The sequence below is a fragment of the Corvus cornix genome, chromosome 2 (genome assembly GCF_000738735.6).
Source record: "Corvus cornix cornix isolate S_Up_H32 chromosome 2, ASM73873v5, whole genome shotgun sequence".
NCBI lineage: Eukaryota > Metazoa > Chordata > Aves > Passeriformes > Corvidae > Corvus > Corvus cornix.
In genome coordinates this window covers 18,141,463-18,159,916 of record NC_046333.1, presented here as the reverse complement: position 1 = coordinate 18,159,916, position 18,454 = coordinate 18,141,463, and positions in this window count along the sequence as shown.

Here is an 18,454-nt window from a genome sequence, read left to right as displayed (position 1 = left end):
TGGCCTTATGCCCTCTGTAATCCCCAACTCCTTTCAACCTGGATGGTTCCTCAGCGAGGTGCTTCCCAGCGTGGAACAGATCATGTTTCCTTGTTGAACATCATGAGGTGTCTGTTGGCCCAGATCTCAAGTATATAAAGGAGCCTCTTCATTGAAGCTTTGCCGTTTGTCAGTGCAGACAACTTAAGTCATCAACAAATCTAACTGTGTCACCATCAAGGTATCTGATGAAGATACTGAACAGTGTGGATTTTGGTACTGACCCCTTGGGTGCACCTCTGCTTGCTGGTGACCTGTCAGGCATGACCAGAGAGTTTTCAGTCCCTCTTTCAACCTGTTTTTCTAGCCTACATCCTCTAAGCTTCCAAATGACATTATGTGGGATGGTGTCAAAACCTTACAGGGTACATTACAGCCAGCACTTTCATCTTCACACATTCAGTAATTTCATCTTAGAAAGCAGCCTGGTCAGTCAAATTTGATTTGCCATCAGTAAGTCCATATTACTTGTTCCCAAATACCTTTTTGGCCTCTATGGCCTTAGAAGTGGACCCCAAGAGGGGGCACACTCCCTGATCTTCTAGTGACCGAGATGATGGTGATCAGCAGATAGTTTCTTTCTCGCCTTTCTAAAGATAGATGAGGTGTTAGACTTTTTCAGACACTGGGGACTTCCCCAGTCTAGACAGCTGTCACAGACAGCAGTGTTACAATCCCACTGGCCAGTTTTTTCAGGAAATGGGTACTGACCCTCATGTCCATCTCTTGTATGTTCCCGTTTTGCCTCTGGTTTCGTTAAGAAAATGCTTCTGTAGCCAATTAAGTATTCTGCTGAAATTCCATCTTCCTGCACAACAGGATAATTTTTTGCTGAGCTACTCAGTAAGTTGTCTTTAAAAATCATTCAGAACTTCTGGGCACATTTCCATGCTATGGTTGCATCTCAAGGGATTTTATTTAGCAACTCAGTAAACTGAAGTTTCTTCTTCTGAAATCCGGAGTAATTCTGTATCTTACCTTCCCAGCCTTGTTCTGGATCTGGAATTTAATAATGGTGACAGAAAATAAATCTAGGCTGATACTATGACCACATTCAGCACTGGAAGTCAAGGTCAGTGTAATCCTCAGCTGTCCCCTCCAGTACTCACATGATGGAATTATCACTTGTGCAATATAAGGAGCTCCTGGATTGACTGGTCATCGTTGTATTACCCTTCCAGCAGATGCCTGGATGTTTGAAATGCTCCATAAGAATCAGGGCTGAATAGAAGGACACTCCTGCCAGTTTTCTGTAGGAAGTCCTGTTCGCAGCCTCCTCCTGGTTGGACATGCTGTGAGAAGCTGCCCCATTTCCAGGAGGTCTGTCCCCTCTGCTCCTCACCCAGAGGTTCCCTCTGGTCTCAGCTTTCCTGCTGGAGCTTGGTACAATCAGGGAACTCCTTAACATGGAGCACAATTCATATTGTTCATGTTTGATTCACTGTGAGTCACATCTTCTTGATTAATTTTGAATCTCTTGATTCATATCATTCTTGTTTCCTAATCAAGATGTCACTGATCTCTAACCATACAGTCAAACGCAGTCGAGGATAAGACATCTAATTCCTTTTCTTATTATCTGGGCTTGGTATAGAACTGTAATAATAATAATTACATATATTTCTTTATCCTCAAGTGCTTTGAACCTGACCTGCACAGAATTTAGTGTTCTCCAAGTCAAGCTACCTGCACGTGATGACATCAGATGAAGTTCTGTTTGCCAGAGAGAACTGCATTTGCACCCTAGAATACTGCAGCTGTGAAGGTGGAAGGTATTAGAGGGGCATGTGAGCAAATCTTTGTGCTAATGAAAGTACTGCACCAACATTAACATCAGGCTGAACAAGCAGAATTTTTTTCTTTTTTGGTTAATCCCCCAAAGCCCCAAACAATCATGCAAAGAATAGACTGTTTGAATGAAAGTCACACATTAACTTTGTTTTATATTTTGCTCCCACACTAGTTGAGGGTTTTTTTCTTCTTCTTTTCCCATTCATTCTTTTGACCAGATTTTTGTGTAAAAGAACTGAAGGAAAGTTGGTGGGGTTTTTTTTATTTTAGTTTTTTGTGGGGTTTTTGTTGGTGTGGGGTTTTTTTTTTGTTTTGTTTGGTTTGGTTTTTTTGGGTTTGGGTTTTTTTTTTGTAAGCAGAAAGCTTGATGCAGATCTTGGGCTGTTCCTGTAGCCAGAAGGTGCAGCAGCCTGGCTGCACGGTGACTCATGGCCCTGTGCCACATTGCAAATAATGCTCTTATTAATCTCCCCAGGCTTTGTTCTGGCCCCCCTCCTAGTGGTGTCTGATTTCATGGTGTGGCATAGCCAAAGGTCAGATAAACTACATGATGGCCAGAGCTGCTACTGCAGAAGGAAATCGGAAATGCCTCTCCCAGCAGTTTCAGCAACGAGAATCGAGAGAAAAATAATTTCTTTTACTACTAACCTGCCTGATGCGTCATCTTGTGTTGCTGTTTCAGTAGAGGAAAGCTGTGGTATAGCAGTAACCCAGGGAAGCAGCCAAGCCCAGCTGTGTTGCAAATGCTTCTGGATCTGCCTGGCTCAGTACATTTTTCAGCAAATATGTTCTTTCTTTAGGTGTTTGATCATTTGCAACAAATGACAGTCCCAAGCTAGAAGAGATACTGAGCTTTGTCCCTAACTGAGCTGGTGTCATTGACTGATTCATTAATTACCCACTTTCCCCCAGATTAGATTCAACATACTGTTCACAAAGAGATAACCAGTCACAAATTAGTCAAGCTGAAGTTTGATGTGCTTGGCTACAGGGCCATTTTTTTGTTACCAGTTTCAGATGAGTGATTACTCATGTGAAACTAGCAAGTGCCTCTTGCAAGTTGTTTCCTCCATGGCTACCCAAAGTGTTTTTATTCAAATGAAATGGAGCCCATACGCACTGGGCTGGGCGCTTTGTGAGCAGCTAGCACAGCCAGATCAAACACGTATGCTTACTGTAAACTAGTGCGTGGTTTTCCTTGCTCTCCTTTGAACCAAGCTGTCTGTGGTTTCTGGTGACTGCTGTCTCCGTGCTATAGGCTCTGTCTAATGCTGACACATAGAGGACTTATCTGGAAAAAGAGAGGGGAGAACAAGACAGCATCACTTCCTGCACACACAGTTCTGGCCATTTCTATCAAAGGTTGAGACCTTGCCAAAGCTCTTTCCAAGAGAAGCTTCCTGGGTCGCATTTAAATGATTTTGGGGGCAACAGAACCTGCTGTTGGTTAGACAGATGCAGGAGAGCAATAAGATTGTTCTTCTAAAACTCCATAATTTCGTGGACAGGCATTGCAATACCAGCCTCGTGTAATGACTTTCAAAATCACGTTTGGGCAAGCCTGCAATGTGTGGGGCTCTGTTTTTTCTGTCACACAGAGACAGCAGCCCTGCTCTCCATTGCTGTGCTTGGGCTTTCCCATGCAGCAGGGCTCCCACCGCCTGTGTGGGCACAGGGCTCTGTTGGTCAGAGCCAGCAGTCATATGTTCCCATCCGGAGAAATTGCCAGTGATTGCATAAAGCACAGAAAAGGGGAGAGACACATCCAAGTGGTCTGTGTTAAACCTGGCCTCCATGACCGTCAGGGCCACGTGGGGCTTTGCACTGAGCAGATTTGAGGCTTGTCAGTCTGTCGGCTGCTTCCAAAGGAACAGCCCCCAGCTCATCACCCTGTTTCCCAGCTGCCAGCAGCAACCCCGGGGCGAGGCCCTGTGGGACCCTTACCCCAGAGCTCGCCCTGTTTCTGCACCTCAGTGCACTTGCTGCACCATGGACCATGGCAGGGACTGAGGAGGTGGCAGCCAGGGCCAGCCCTCCAGCCTCAGCCTCCAAAGTCCCCTTTGTCACTGCCAGCCCCTGCCTGGTCTCAGATTAACCTGATGGCTGGCTGGTGGCAAATTGTGCGGGAGCCCTGCCCTCTTTGGCTTGCTTAGCCAGGGGGGTTTGTTTTGCCGAGTGTGATTATTACTGCTCTGCTTTTGTTCTTTGTCATCAGTCCTGCCTTATTTTTATGTGCATTAACTGTTAATAACAATTTGAAGCGTTAAGCTTTGGCAACCATCTGAGCTCTGCACAAATCCGAGGACAACACGGCCGCTGGCACAAGGCTGCTCGCTGCCACGGCGGGCGGCCGGACACACGGAGCGCTCGGTTTGGCGACCGACAGGACCGGACGCTTCCTGACATCCTGACAGGGCAGCAGGGGAGGCAGGGGGGGCAGCCCAGCGCATGGCGGCACAGGGCTCAGCACTGGCCTGGCTCCTCTTCAGCCCGGGCTTCTCCCAGCACTGCCCCTTGGGCACCTTCCCACTCTCCCGGGCTCCTCGTCATCCCTCAGGAAGGCGGCGGGAGGAGGGAGGAGCAGAGGGATGAGAGCTGGCTTTACTCACAGATGCTGCTGCTGCAGAGGGAGGTACCACCACGGGAATGTAGGCGAACAGGCAGAGGTGATTAATAGTGATACATATTATTTTAATTGAGTCATATTTGGCCTCTTGCTTTGCCAGTAGTCAGTTTTTTTACCATTGTTGTGATGTGAATTTGGAATTAATTTAAAGTATAATAAGAATCCCTCAGCTGGCAAATGCAGGCAAGACTGAAAATTAAAATGCTATGTAAATCTCACAAGATTAGGGCATAAACTGCAGCAGGCAGTGGAATGGCTGAAGCTTCAAGAAGCTGGAAAAGCCTCTCTCCACATTATTCCTGATAATACAAAATCAATTTACATTGAATGAATTTTTTTCCAAATAACCATCCACCACATTCTATTTGATATTACTAATGAATGCAGAAACTGGATCTTAATACATGTCAGGGAAATATTCTGCGGAGGTTTTATTAGTTCTAAAAATATTTGGTGGCATCACAGTACTTTGTCATTAAAATTGCCAGGTTTTAGATAGATGATATAGATATTGTGGAATTGTAATGAGAATGCTGCGGTGCTGGCAGTGGCAGCATTTTGTTTTGAAATCCCAGGTCCTTTTCGAGGGTTTTTGAAGCAGCGTGGATGAGATGCTGCCACCCCTTGCTTTCAGCTCTGCTATAGCTGAGAGCACGGCAGCAGTAAGGCAGGGTGGGGATGGTGAACGGGGACAAGGGAGGTATCAACCAGACCCACGGACAGCACTGAGCTTATATACGCGGCTCTGCCTCGGAGCTGCCTCGTCCTTCGCTGACACCCCTGAAGAAAAGGCATCAACAAACAATTAAATGAGTTTCTCCCAGCTGGGATGCAGCGGAGGCTCAGGGCTGCAGGGTCCCACCGCTCACCTCGTGCTTTGGGGGTGCAAGGGCAGCAGGCGCTGGCTGAGGCTGCTTCTCCCAGGAATCCCAGCAAACCCCATCCAAAGGAAGGTATCTAGCATGTGGAGGGCGGGAAATCCCAAAGAGCCTGGCAAGCAAGTAAGACCTCCAGCCCCGCAGCACGCCCTGGGCTCACCATTCCTCTCACCACCTGGATGGCTGCTGAGATTGCCAGGAGCTGGCAGTGCCGCTGGATGGCACAGAGCCTAGGGAAATCGCTGCCGAGCCCTCTGCGTGTAGGGCATCCGCTTCGATCTGCCTCCGGTTAGGAGGAGGTGGAAGTCCCCTGCCTTGGCTGTTGCTTGGAGCTCCATCTGCAGCACTGATGAGGAAAGTATCATTCCTCCTGTGCGGAAGCCATTAATTCCCAGCTGCGGGAGAGTGATCCGGCATGGGGCAGAATCCAACCCGCTGCCTGGAGGAAGGTGCTGCGGAGAGCGGGCCTGGGGCTCCCGGCAGGTCTGTGTTGCCACATGCTATTTCTGACCTGCCCAAAAGCGCTGCTTATCTCTGCAGATTAAGGGCAGCCCGAGCGCGGGGCTCCCCTGCAGCCTCTCCGCGGGGCTGGGGCGACCAGGCAGCCCCTCCCCTCCCCTGGTTCAGCTTCCTCACCTGGGGAATCAAGATAATAACATCTGCCCGTGGGAGCTTCATCACTTACAGCCAGTGGCTAAAATTGTCAAACCAAGTGAGAGAAAAGGGCCATGCATTGTTAGGTTTCCCATCAAGATTCTTGCCCCCTCCCCCCCCCTTCCCCTTTTATTAGTAAAAAACGACGTGAACTGAAAACGAGACACCTGGAAAAAGATCCCCATGGGATCTAGATAAGACTCTGTTTGTGTGAGGCTTCCTACTGTCTTTATTCTGTTGTGCATACAGACAACAACACAGCTCCAGCTGAGAGTAAGAAGATCCCCAAAACGAGGGCTGTTGGAGGCAAAGTGGAGAGATGAGCTACAACAGCAGCATTAATACTTCTTTTGACATCCTTTTCAGACATGGTTACAGCTCCCATTTACTCTGCTACTGATTAATTTGATCAAACATTGTGAACAAATAATTTGTATTAAAAATCGTGTGAGTTCCACCCTTCCTGTAGTTGGCTTCAGGCAGGTATTTATTGGATAACATTGTCTCAGACTAGTGAATGTTGACATTTAATTAATATGGAAGCTTAGCATTGTGAATATGAAGAACAGAAAAAAGGCCCAAGAAAATCCTGTGATAATGAAAGGAGATGACAACCAGGTTCTGGTAGTCAGACATTTCTGTTGACAATGAGGGGTCAAATGTAGATATCTGTTGGAAGGCTGCAAATAACGCTGCGGGTCAGGGTTTGCATGTACAGATAGCTCCACACAACGCCTGCCTTACACCCGAGCTGCTTGCACTTACACTGGCAGTGCTAGGGTGGATATTTTTGTCATGGCTATGCTAGGAAGATGCTACCAAGGTAGGGAGAGTGGTGTGATGTACCAGTACAGTCCTACAGCTGTGAATGCCCACCATACAACCACAGGATTGCTTTCCACAGAATTTAGAGGTTAAAAACGCCCAAAATTAGGCTAGTAAAATTGACTCTATGTTAGGGGATTAGGTACTGTGACCAAAAAAAGCAAAATTAGGCTAGTAAAACTGCATTTATATTAGGGGATTAGCCACCATGACCTACATGCCTATGTCAGCAGAACTCTGGAGTATCTCAAAAGTACTTGTGTCCTGTCTAACTTGTGACAGGTAACATCCATGCTCATGAAAAGCAAACAAACTGCAAATAACTTAATTGTAATACAAAGAGAATGGTTGATCATAGAAATGTAAGAGGAAGTGTTTCTCATGCATAAATCAGGAGCATGGGGTTGCCTGAATTTTCCATTCCATTAACTCTGCACTTTTTGAGTTGAGATGAAAATAGCTGGAGAAAGGAAATATTCTCTGCTGTACACTGAAGATACCACAAGGCATGTTAAATTGCCCTGTTTCTTTGTTGGGCATTAGCCTGCCACTAACTTCTGTTTATTATGTGGTTTACCTTACAAAGTAATTGTGTTCAGAATCCCGTTTATTGCATGTGCAGGAAGGACATTGTTTTTCCTTACATTAGTGGGCTTTATCCCCTATACTTTCATCTACTTCATGCTGAAATTTGACCAAAAAAAAAATTAAAAATGTGAGAGTGAATCTTTTGCTCTGTTTCATGTTTAGATTCAACAGAGAGGTTTCTGCTTAGTGGAAACAGATATTCCATTAAAAGTCCACTGCTGCTGTATAATTTAAATGCTTTTTCAACACCACAAACTACCTCAAGCCAAACAGCTGGTGTTGACTAAGAACGGTATTTCAGCCTGTTACATGCTGTGATTATTACTTTCTAAACAAGAGTTTATACTTAATTTTCAGTGAAGATTAAATTAATTAGGATGGCAATGTGATACAGGAATAAGGAGGTGAGTGAAATTAACAGTTTTCACCTACTCTGAGATTTGTTTAATTAACTATTTTCATTTGGAAGTGGTGGTCTGGGACTATATCTTAGCAGTAATACTTCCTTTTGGGCAAACAGTACACTTCACAGGTCATGCAGGAAAACACAAGATCATCAGAAAGCTGATCAGTACTTTCATTTTGACTATGTGTGATATACTAAATGAAAAAAATCCTACTGAACAGATTTAAAAATCTACCTTTTCATAGCATGCATTGAAAATGAGTCATATCCTCCCAATAAGTAGGAACAATTGCAGTGCATGAAGAAATTGTGTTCTGCTCGTTTATTGTATTTGAAGAAATTCCTTTCTCATGTTGCTGGAAAATTGTCACACTAGAGAAAGCTACTAATTCCTCTTCTCTCCATTAAAATGTAGTGAGCATTCTCCTAAACCACCAGTATTATTGCAATGTTTCTCTCTCCACAGATCAGGGACTATTTGTTTCTCATCAATACTAAAGTTTAGTGTTTAAAATATTATCTCTGCATTCATAATGAATTGTTGATAGAAAAAAAAAATCTTCACTATCTTTTCAGTTGTCTTAAGATTTCATAAGTCATTTAAAAAAAGAAATAAAAATGAGAAACATCTGCTTTAGAGACCAACCCCTAACAATGTGATTCTACAACAATGCTGGCTGCCCTCACATGCCCTTAATGACCACTTATTGGCAGTAACATAACTTAAGGTTTTAATTGATGTTTTAGCCAGGCTTTTGACTTCAGAGTAGTATTTGTAAAGATTCTAATTATCATGATATAGTAGAAATTAGAAGGCAATTTGTAAATGTTTAGATCATGATTAATACAGTAAAACTAGAGCAGCATGAACATGTATATAGCTTTACTTAGGGGAGCAATCTGTGCTTAAAAAAATACCTAAAAATAACTGCAGATTCAGGTCTTAAGAGATAAAACACCATCAGTCTGACTAGATTTTCATTGCTACAGAAAGCTGGTGTGTCGTATGACTTGTATTCCACCAATCTCACAAATATAATTTGTATTCCATCAATTATATAAACAAAATTAAGCTCTTCTCCTGTTTGAATCTCGACCACAAATGCATGTTGAGAGATCTGAATATATTTGTTATTTTTAAATATATAAGCAAGTAAATCTTAGTGTACAGCTTCTTCATGGGTTTTTGAGAAGCATCTGAGGTATTTTGACTGAGCCTTGAGGAATGTTTCTTTTCATGAAACACAGCCCTGGAAATCTGTATTTCCACCATGTGCCATAGTAAATTCCAGATTCCCTTTCTGTGAAGATTTTCTCACTTTAAGTGAAAAATTACTGTATCAGTGACAGTGTCACCAAAACTGGACAATATTTTATCCCTCTGAAGTGCATTTGAAAACACTGGATAAAAAAGGAATGCAAACAAACTGAAAACAAATCAATTAAACAGCAGAACTGTTTTGTAGTAACGTTCTAAGGCATTCTCAGCCTTCTGCCTTAACACTCACTATTTAAGAAAAGACCAATTTAGAGGTTGCATTTGCTGTTCCAAACAAGTGAGAAAAGCTTTAACTGTGCATTACTTACAGTTGTACAATTCCTTAAAAAATGTAGTCATTTAACATTTCCTGACCATAGCATTTTTGGTCATCTCCCAAACTGTACTTTTTGCATGCAAAAGCTAGCCATCAGAGTTTAAATAGGCTCCCCCCTACAATTCTTTTAAAAATTACTTTCCTTTCATAATTTTGGTACAACCTGAGGCACCTTTATTTCATAGAGGCAGAGAGGACAGAAGCAGTTTGTTTCTGGGCAGCACGGAGTACCTGTTTTGAGTTAGCTCTTGCTTGTCTGACTCCCCTGAATGATTCTATTGATTTCAAGGGGTCCACTTGCATGAGAAAAGTGAGCAGCAGAGACTGGATGCTCGTTTTATTGTTTCATCCAACACAGATTCATTTTATAGGATCAGTTATTCTGTGTGATGAATGGGAAGCGTAACTAAAAAATTGAGCCTAGAAATCTAATGTTAGCAGTGAGCGTATGAAAGTCTGATTGTGAAATATGATCCAGAATGCATTTACTAACAGACAAAACTCAAGACTCATTTCTCACACAAGCAGGACTGTTAAAGTCAGTAATACTTTGCTTTTCCATTACAGCCAACAGGATTTCTGCTGCACAAAGGCTAAGCAAAGCAAAGATAGAAAGATTTGGTACTTGGAGAAGTAATGCTTTCATTTGCTAAAACCTCATGTGTGCAGTAGGTAGAATTAATTTAATTGCAAATAAATGTCAAGAAATAAATTAATGAAATAATACTAGATTTTGCTAAAAGAATATGTTATGGGTAAGATATTCTTTTGTGTCAGTCTTCCTAAAGAGAGGGAAACAAAGGAAAATGGGTAGGGGAAAAAAAGGCTGTACTGAAAGCACATACAGAAATCAAACACAGGAAAACTGTTGGGGACTTAATAGTGCTAGAGGTAAATTGGCCACTATTCTTTCTATCAGAAAGGGACCAGAGAATTTGATTAAATTAAACAGGAGCCATTTCTTTGTTCCTGAGAACAGAGAAAGCGGCATTTTAACCAGACAACTGAGACAGAGAACCCAGAAAAAAAAAATCTATTAAAGAGATAACAAAGGAGAAAAGCACTTATACTAATTCTGTCAAAACTCATGAAGCATCCTGAGAGGTTTACAAAGGTGATATTCTTCTAAGGCACGTAGAGACAGCTATAGTAGAATATTTGTGGTAGGTCCAAAGGAGTGGTGATTTCCTTACAAGTTAAAGGCCCAGTAATCCCTATGAAATAAGCTAAAATGCTACATCTGTGAGGGTCAACAAAACAGCACAGCTGTGTGGCTTAGAAATTAAATGCCATAAAGACAAAAGCACTCAACCTCTGTAACACTGAAATTATTTCAAGAGGCTCTGTAGAAAGGCAGGCCAGCAGATTTGATGAATATTTTAGTTGTTTTACCTAGAACAGGCACCTGTCATGTCCTAAAGAAGGGGCCAACACTAGTATTGATATAAATGAGAAGAAAAAAAGCTTGTGCTTTCTTGAAGTTGGTAATATCAATTCAGTATCCTCTTATCTCCATGATAATTTATAATATTTACCAGAGTGTAAAATAAAACAAAACCCTTGCCCGAACCTATATTCACTTAAATCATTGTTCACCCTCAAGCAGAAAATTATTCTAGCTGTCTACAGTTATGTATTTGTCAGATTTTCAAATGTGAAGAAATAGTCAGTTATCCTGTAAAAAAAAAAGTCTAATTCTCCTATTTCTGATAGATCCACACAGAATGTATTTTACAACGGTTTGTAAACTAAACACATTTTGTGCAAATACAAAGGTATCTTAGTAGGTCTAATTTAGGGTAGATACTGATTTGAGAGCAAAATATGACCCATCAGCTTCCATATTAAGTTAATGCAAAGATTTATTAGTCTTCTAGGTAAACATTGACCTTGGCTTCACCTTGGTCAATATTTATTTCTCAAGTTAATAAATCTTTATATTAACTGCAATTGAAGTCACTCACTGCTTAAAAGATAAAGACCAAACAGGTCCTCATATGAAGACAGCATTCGTCAGATAAACTCTGCAGCTTGATTTATCTTTTTGCCCACTTGCCTTAAAAAAATGGTAATCCATAGATGGTGAAAGATGCTCCTCTCTGGAGGGAAAGTGGTTTGGTTTTTTTGGTTTTTTAACCTGTAGATTTGTGCATTTTACTTATATTTTAAGGTAATGGCACCAGCTTTTTGTCTCTTGCACTTAGGAATCTTCAGTGTTTCCAGGATGTTACATCCATTTACCTATGGGCAAGCCTGGAGACTATTTTACTCAGTGGACAGCCCTCTTGCTCACTGATGCGGTTTCTATTCGGTTTCAAAAAGATGACATGTTTAACTTTTTGAAATTCATAGCTATTTTGGAAAAAGGTGCTGACTGGGGGTGATGAGAATGGCACTGCAATGAAACCAATAATAAACAAGTCAACTAACATGTGATGACCTTGTGAAAACAGGAAACGTTGAACTTATCAGAAGAGAAAAGACATCAAAGACTTGACTTAATCCAGCTACCAGAAATGGGAATCTGAATTACTGTAAAAGAAATTGTCTCAAGGAGCATTTGGGTAAGTAGAAGATGAAGTTACAATTAGGGATTTTCTTGAAATTAAAAGTGAAAAGGAAAACCAGACAAGAACAGATTTACACATCTTCTCTTTCCATGATTTAAAACATTATTGCACTGATTAAAACCTCACCATGCTGTTTTCTCTGCATTTAACTCGTGCTTTTAAAAGCCAAAACAAACAACATATGTTTTGTCCATGGGTCTCTCTGATGGAGTCCGGATTAGATTATACCATAGTTCACTTTTTACTGGATTCTGAACAATATCAAGTCTTTCCGCTTGCAGAAAAATTGAGGACTTGATGAGAAATACTCAATTACAGAGAAATTAAAAACTGAACTTTCAGAGAAAGAGAATCAAAGCCGAAGTAACTTCAGAAACTAAATGGAAAAGCTGTTTCATTTTTTAAAACATATTTAAGATCTCAAATAAACATCAACCACTTCACTTATGCAGGCATTCCCTTTGAAGTCAATGGGATTAGCCATGGATAAAATTCATCCTAAATTCTGTGTAGAAAGACAGGTACAAAGTCACTGAATCACTTAAATCCCACAGAGTCTCAGGCTTAAAAGCTGCAAAGGTTTCTTGTTAGTCCTTTGGACTGGAGTGCTCAAAATGTGGAAAACTGGGGGCAGGATTTGTCCTCACAGGGAGATGCTTTAAGTCTCTCCAGTTACAGTCCTCTCTTCCATCCAGCTGTAGTTTCAGCATCCCCTTGTTTTCCCCATGCAGTGCTGATGAGTTTACAATGATGCTGTGATGCCTTTCTGCAGGCAGTGCAGGGAAATGTCATGCAAACTCCATTAATAAATCATCCTATTGGCATAAAGTCTTTGAATGGCACAGCCAGCTCTACTAGCAACACAATGTATTTGCATGGTGTTGTGCGTGTAAAAAGTATATATACTCATCTCTCAACCCCAAAAAACCTGATCCACGGTTTTATTTCTTTTTTTTCCCTTTCGTTGAAAACAGCAGCTTAGTCAGTAAATGACGAGGCATACAAAGGGATACAAGCTCTATAAAGCCAATGGTGACTGGTATAATACACCTCTGACTTTCATTGTAAATGATGTAACTATTCAGAGCTGTACTTCTCTCTACAGTTTCTTATTTCTAGTTCATGAAAATAAAACAGATAGAATTTCAACATAGTGATAAAATCTGCCAGGATTTTAAAAGAATTTTTAAAAGAATAAACATTAATAAAGATGGTTTAATTTACTGGCATGAGAACTGGGGGCTGGGAATGTAGTCTGTTTGAAGGCTATACTGCGAGCAAGTGGCAGTCCTCAGAGACGGAAAACCAAACAAATTATGGCTGCTGACTCCCAATATTCGACTTTAATTGGTGGGGGTTGTCCCGAAGAAAGATAACATGAGCCTTTCCCGGCGGCAACAGGAATGTGACACACACAAATACAGGGGCCCATTTGCTCTTGAGTCATTCACGCACCCGCATGAGACGTTCGCGCCGGGAGGCGGCCCGTGTGCCCCCCCGTGCCGCTCACGCCGCGGTGCCGGCGGCAGCGGACGCGGCCCGCAGAGCTCAGAGCCCCGGCTCGGGACGCGGGACCACCCCCGCACCAGGAGCGCTCCTGCGCGGCTTCACCGCACTCCCGCCCGCCCCGCCGGGGCGGTTCCGTGCGCGGCCCGCGCCCGTCCGCAGGCTGCGGTGCGGGGGCTGCGCGGAGCCCTCCCGCCCGCTGCGGGCTCGGCCGCCCGGTTGCCATGGGACCGGCGCCGGCCGCCCCGGGTCCGCCGCTCCGCCGCCGCGGCACCGCTCCGCGCCCGGCACCCGCCGCCCTCCCGGAGCCGCCGGCTTGCGGCAAGGGCGAGGGGGGCTCCAGGGCGCTCCCGCTAATTTTAACAGCCTTCTTCTTTTTCTCTCCCCGAAATCAGGAGGCCGAAATTGCCGGAGAAGCGCCCCCGCCCCCGCGCCGGGGCTCTCGCCTTTGTTGTGCTGAGCCCGGCCACCGGCGAAGGCGCCGCTAAATGAATGGTAAATTGTCTTTAAAAGGCGCTGGCGGGCGATGCCCGGTCCCCGGCGAGCCGGCGGCGGGGGCGGGGGGGCGGCCAATGCCTGGCGCTGGGACACAAGAGGCATATTGGGGAGGTTTCAGACACCTCTTTCCCCATTTAATCCCCTCTCACCCTGTCGTGACCGGTTCCCCGACACAAGGAGTGCCGAGTGAGCCGGACACATAGGGTAGGCAAGGGCGCATGTGTGTAATTAATAAAGTAAATTAAAGGGTTTTAAAAATTAATTCTACTCATTTAGTCACGAATCTGTTAATGAGGCATGGAAAGCCCCCGGGATCGATAGTCGGGAGTAAAACCGAAGTAGGTAAAGGAGGTGCCTGCTGAATGGTACAAGGTTTATAGAGGAAGTATCCGTATCTCAGGCGACATAAATATATATAAAAGGATGTGTATAAATCTTTGCCTGCTCTGGCGGGGTCTGGATTCCATCGGCACGATGGAGGCAGCCGCCGTCTCCCTAGTTTATGGGGCTCCGAACTTTCCCTTCGCCGGTACCGCGGGGCTTCAACCTTTGCTCCTCCGCATCCTCCCAGCCACAGGAGCCTCTGGCTCCTACCATAAATATTAATACTCTGCTCTAGTGCGAGGCATAATTATCTCCCCTTAATTGCAAATTCAACCAAAAATTGAGCCTGCTGTCATTCAGGCACCTCTAAATTATTGTAATTAGGGCTTTTTTTATGTCAAGTAAATCCCTGGGCTGAATGTTAGTCCTTGTATGCAGTAGTGCAACATGTAAACCATATGCTGTGCCGCTGCTCGGGAAACCCCACCGCCGGGAGAAGCCGCCCCTCGCCCCCGCTCCCGGGGACCGGCTCGGCTCGAGGCAGGGAGTCCGGGCGGAGCGGAGCAGCCCTCGCGGAGTCCCGCGGGGTCTGCCGGCCGCGGCAGCGCCGTCCGGCACCGGGGGCGATGCGGGGGCGATGCTCCGCACCGGCACCCACAGCTGCCGCCCCATTTCGGAACCGGCGTCGCGTCCCCCGCGGCCGCCGGGAAATCCCCTCTCGGAGAACCGACCCGCTCCCGCTGCTCGCCCCGGCCCTTTGTTCGGGGGTCGGAGGGGCCTGGGATGGGCTCTTGGAGCCAGGCAGGACGGGCTGGGCGAGCGCCGGTTCCTCAGTTGGGTGTTGAGCCACCTTCCAGCGCCGGTGTGGGTGCTGCCGTCTGCAGGTGCTGCCCAGACTCGTGTGTGTTCCCATCGTCTTTTGGGAGTGAGAGAACGAGTCGGTCTCCAACACAGACCCCTTGAGTGGCCTGGCCCCCTGTCGCTGAGCCAGAAGCAAGGCTACCGGAGGGCACAGCGCAGCGCCGGGGCTGCAGATAGTGTTCCAGCCACGCCTCTTTCCTCACTCAACCAGCCCTCTGAGCAGTGGGCAGAGCGCTACTCCTGCGGCCTGCAGCCCTTCCCAAGGCACCTGGGTTCTAGGGCCTTCTTCAGCCTCAGGAGATAAGCTTTGTCTTTCTCCCCAGTGCGGTGGTAACTGGGGACTCTATTCCTGACCAAGGACATGCATCATTCTGTGTGAAGCTGGGGTGCTGTGCCGAAAGGAATACCAGGTTTGTGGGGCCAGCAAGACAGACAATAAGAAGGGAGCCCAAATTCCATGCTGAGGACCTTCTGCCAGGATGAAGGGAGCCTAGGTCTCTCTCCCTTATGAGATTTATGCACTTCATGCAGTAATTCTCATACAAAATACATAAGGAACCTTTATGTCAGATGCTGGAGTTGTCCACTTGCATGTGATCTGCTAGTGCTAGTGTTTGCGAGTCTTATATCCTGCCTTCCAAGCTGAAAGGCTGAAAACTAATAATTTGTATGGAAACACGGCATCAAGCTTTCAGAAAACTGCTTAAACCCACAAGTTTTTAAATTAGGTCTCAGGAAATGATGTACCACAGCACTAGGTGCAAGAGCCATGTGAGTACAAAGTGTTGTTAACCAGACAGGAGATGCTGCTGGCTCTGGTTGTGATCTCATGTTTGGTGGCAAGGCTGTGTAAGGAGCTCTTCCCCCCTTATCTCCAGTTTATTCATTCCTGTCCTTGTGCTGCCTGCTGTGCTGGACTTCCAGAGCTATTTGTGTGGCCATGAGCAATGAAGACTGAAGGATTGTTATGGCTATATTTTATTTCCCCCCCAGTTCTAATAACTCGGAATTCTACTGGGAAATTGTGCACCTCCCTTTCCTAGGCACATTCCTAAAATGTGCCTTCATTAGCACAAGTCACTCAGGACTCATCTGCAGCTTCTGATTTTCCAAGCCATGTGATGGAGTGCAGGATAGATGGAATTATAATCAGTGAAAAGTTTACTTTTCATGATGTGTAGTGTTCTCAGTGGAAGGGTTTTTTCTGAGTAAGAAATTCACACAAGAGAATTCACATCAAAAGAAACAGTGCATCGAATGGAGCATTCAAAAGTAGGAAATGACAGGATGAAGCTTTTCCCTGTGAGTTACTATGGCCTTACTATAAAGGGCTTTTGGTCCATTTAGATTTTGAAATTTTACCTTATCTTTGCTGCAAGACTCTCTCATTTAATGCAGAAGATGCCACCTGCCCTGCAAGTGAGTCCAGACTGAGTTTCAATCTTTGTCCTGCCCTGGCAGGGGCTGCAGTGTTGGGCGGGGAACAGGAGCAGGCAGTGCTTTTCCTGAGGGGAAGCCCCACAGGCAGCAGCTTTGCCTCTGATGAGACAGCTCATCTGTCACCTGAGCTGGCCCCTGCCACAAACTTTTCTGAGATGGTTTTTCTGTCCTGGGCTTAGTTCTGGCCCTTAAGGAGCAGCTGAGACCTGAACTGAAGGGGATCTGATTTGGAAAAAGCTTCTGCTTAAGCCGTTGAGAGCTATGCTGTGAATCCACGAAGTACTACAAAACATGAAAATATCACAAGACTCAGCTCTGAGGGTTTCCAGTTTGAAGATCCAAAACTCAAGGCACTGACATGTCTCACTGTGCCTCACCTGGGGCCTCCCTGACCCTGCCCATGGCCCAGACCCCGTGCCAGCCCAGCCTGTGGCCGTTGGTCCCTGCCCCTGCCCTGCTGGCCCCAAGGGAGCAGCCAGCCCTTACTGCTCCCTAAAGAAAATAATTTGAGAGATCTGATGTTTCAGCTTTAATTTTTTCCTTTCATTTTATGTCTTGCATATACAACTAAGAGAATAATGCCACCTTGCCTCTCAGTGATGTAGTGCAAATACATTAGTATTTCTAAAAAAATGAGCTGGCAAGGTGGGAAGGCCAGAGAAGGCCCCACAGAGAAAGTGGTGGCAAAGTGAGTGCCTGGAAAGCCCCCACTGGAACACAGCTACAGCAGCTTCCATCTTAAGGCAACCACATGGGAGTGAAGAAATGGATACTTCTCATTTCATTCTTTCTTGTTGTCGTGAGCAGCTAAATTTCTTAAAAACAAAAAGGTCTTTTGAAAGTTACCAGACATATTAGCTGCTCTGTAAATAGCAAAATAATGTTATGTTGTGGTATTTTTCAGTCTGTGGCCTGTTACTTGCCTCCTCCCAAAATTTTACTTGCTGGAGTGGTTTACAGTGACAGAGGTGACCCTGTTCTGGCCCTGTTGAAGTCAATGGGAATTTCTCCCTGATTCATGAGTGCTAGTATTTCCCATAGGGCAAAAAAATTTGCATTCCTTTGCCTCCCTAAATTCAGCCAAGGTCAGTGCAGATTTGGTGAATCCTAAGTGTTACAGAAAGCTCTTTCCTTGAGCCTGCAGATACTGCCCCTGTTTGAGGTAAACTGGGTTGTGTTTTAAGTTCCAATTTTAGAAACAAACACAGATGTTAGAATTACCACCTATGAGCAGGAAACCAAGACGGTGTAAATGGGTCAAAATGCTGCCTAGGCTTGAGCCAGAGAAGTGTTTTATTTATGTAACAGAAACCATAGTTTGTTTAGAAGGGAAGTTTTCGATTAAATCATAGTCCTTTAGAAACCGGGATAGTCAGTGACGCCTGTGTTGTTGTTAGTTCTCAGTAATTCTGCAGAGTTAACATCTGCTGTGTATTTTATTTGTACTGTGTATTATTTGCAACAGTGTTAATAACATTGTTTGCAATACTAATAATACCGATTTCTGTGAACTTGTGCTGAACTGTGTGCAAGAAAATTATTTTGGATGGTACTCGTGGGGCCAGTAACATATCACCTGTGAATTTGCAGTTATTAATTAGCAGGCTTGGTTGGAAAGGCCACCATGCAGTTATAATGCCCTCAGCATTAAAGCTCAGCCTGAGGTTTGTCCCGGGGGCAGCATCCCACCCCGATGGGCAGGCGCCACAGCAGGAGGGATCCTGGAGGAGTGGTGGTGGCTCTGCGGTGCCTGAAGTCGGTCTGACAGCATGGAAATGGCACTCAGATGTCTCTGGCCTGCTTGGTAATGGAGGAGGATGTGAGAAGAAAGAGAACGTTTCCAGAAGAAAGAG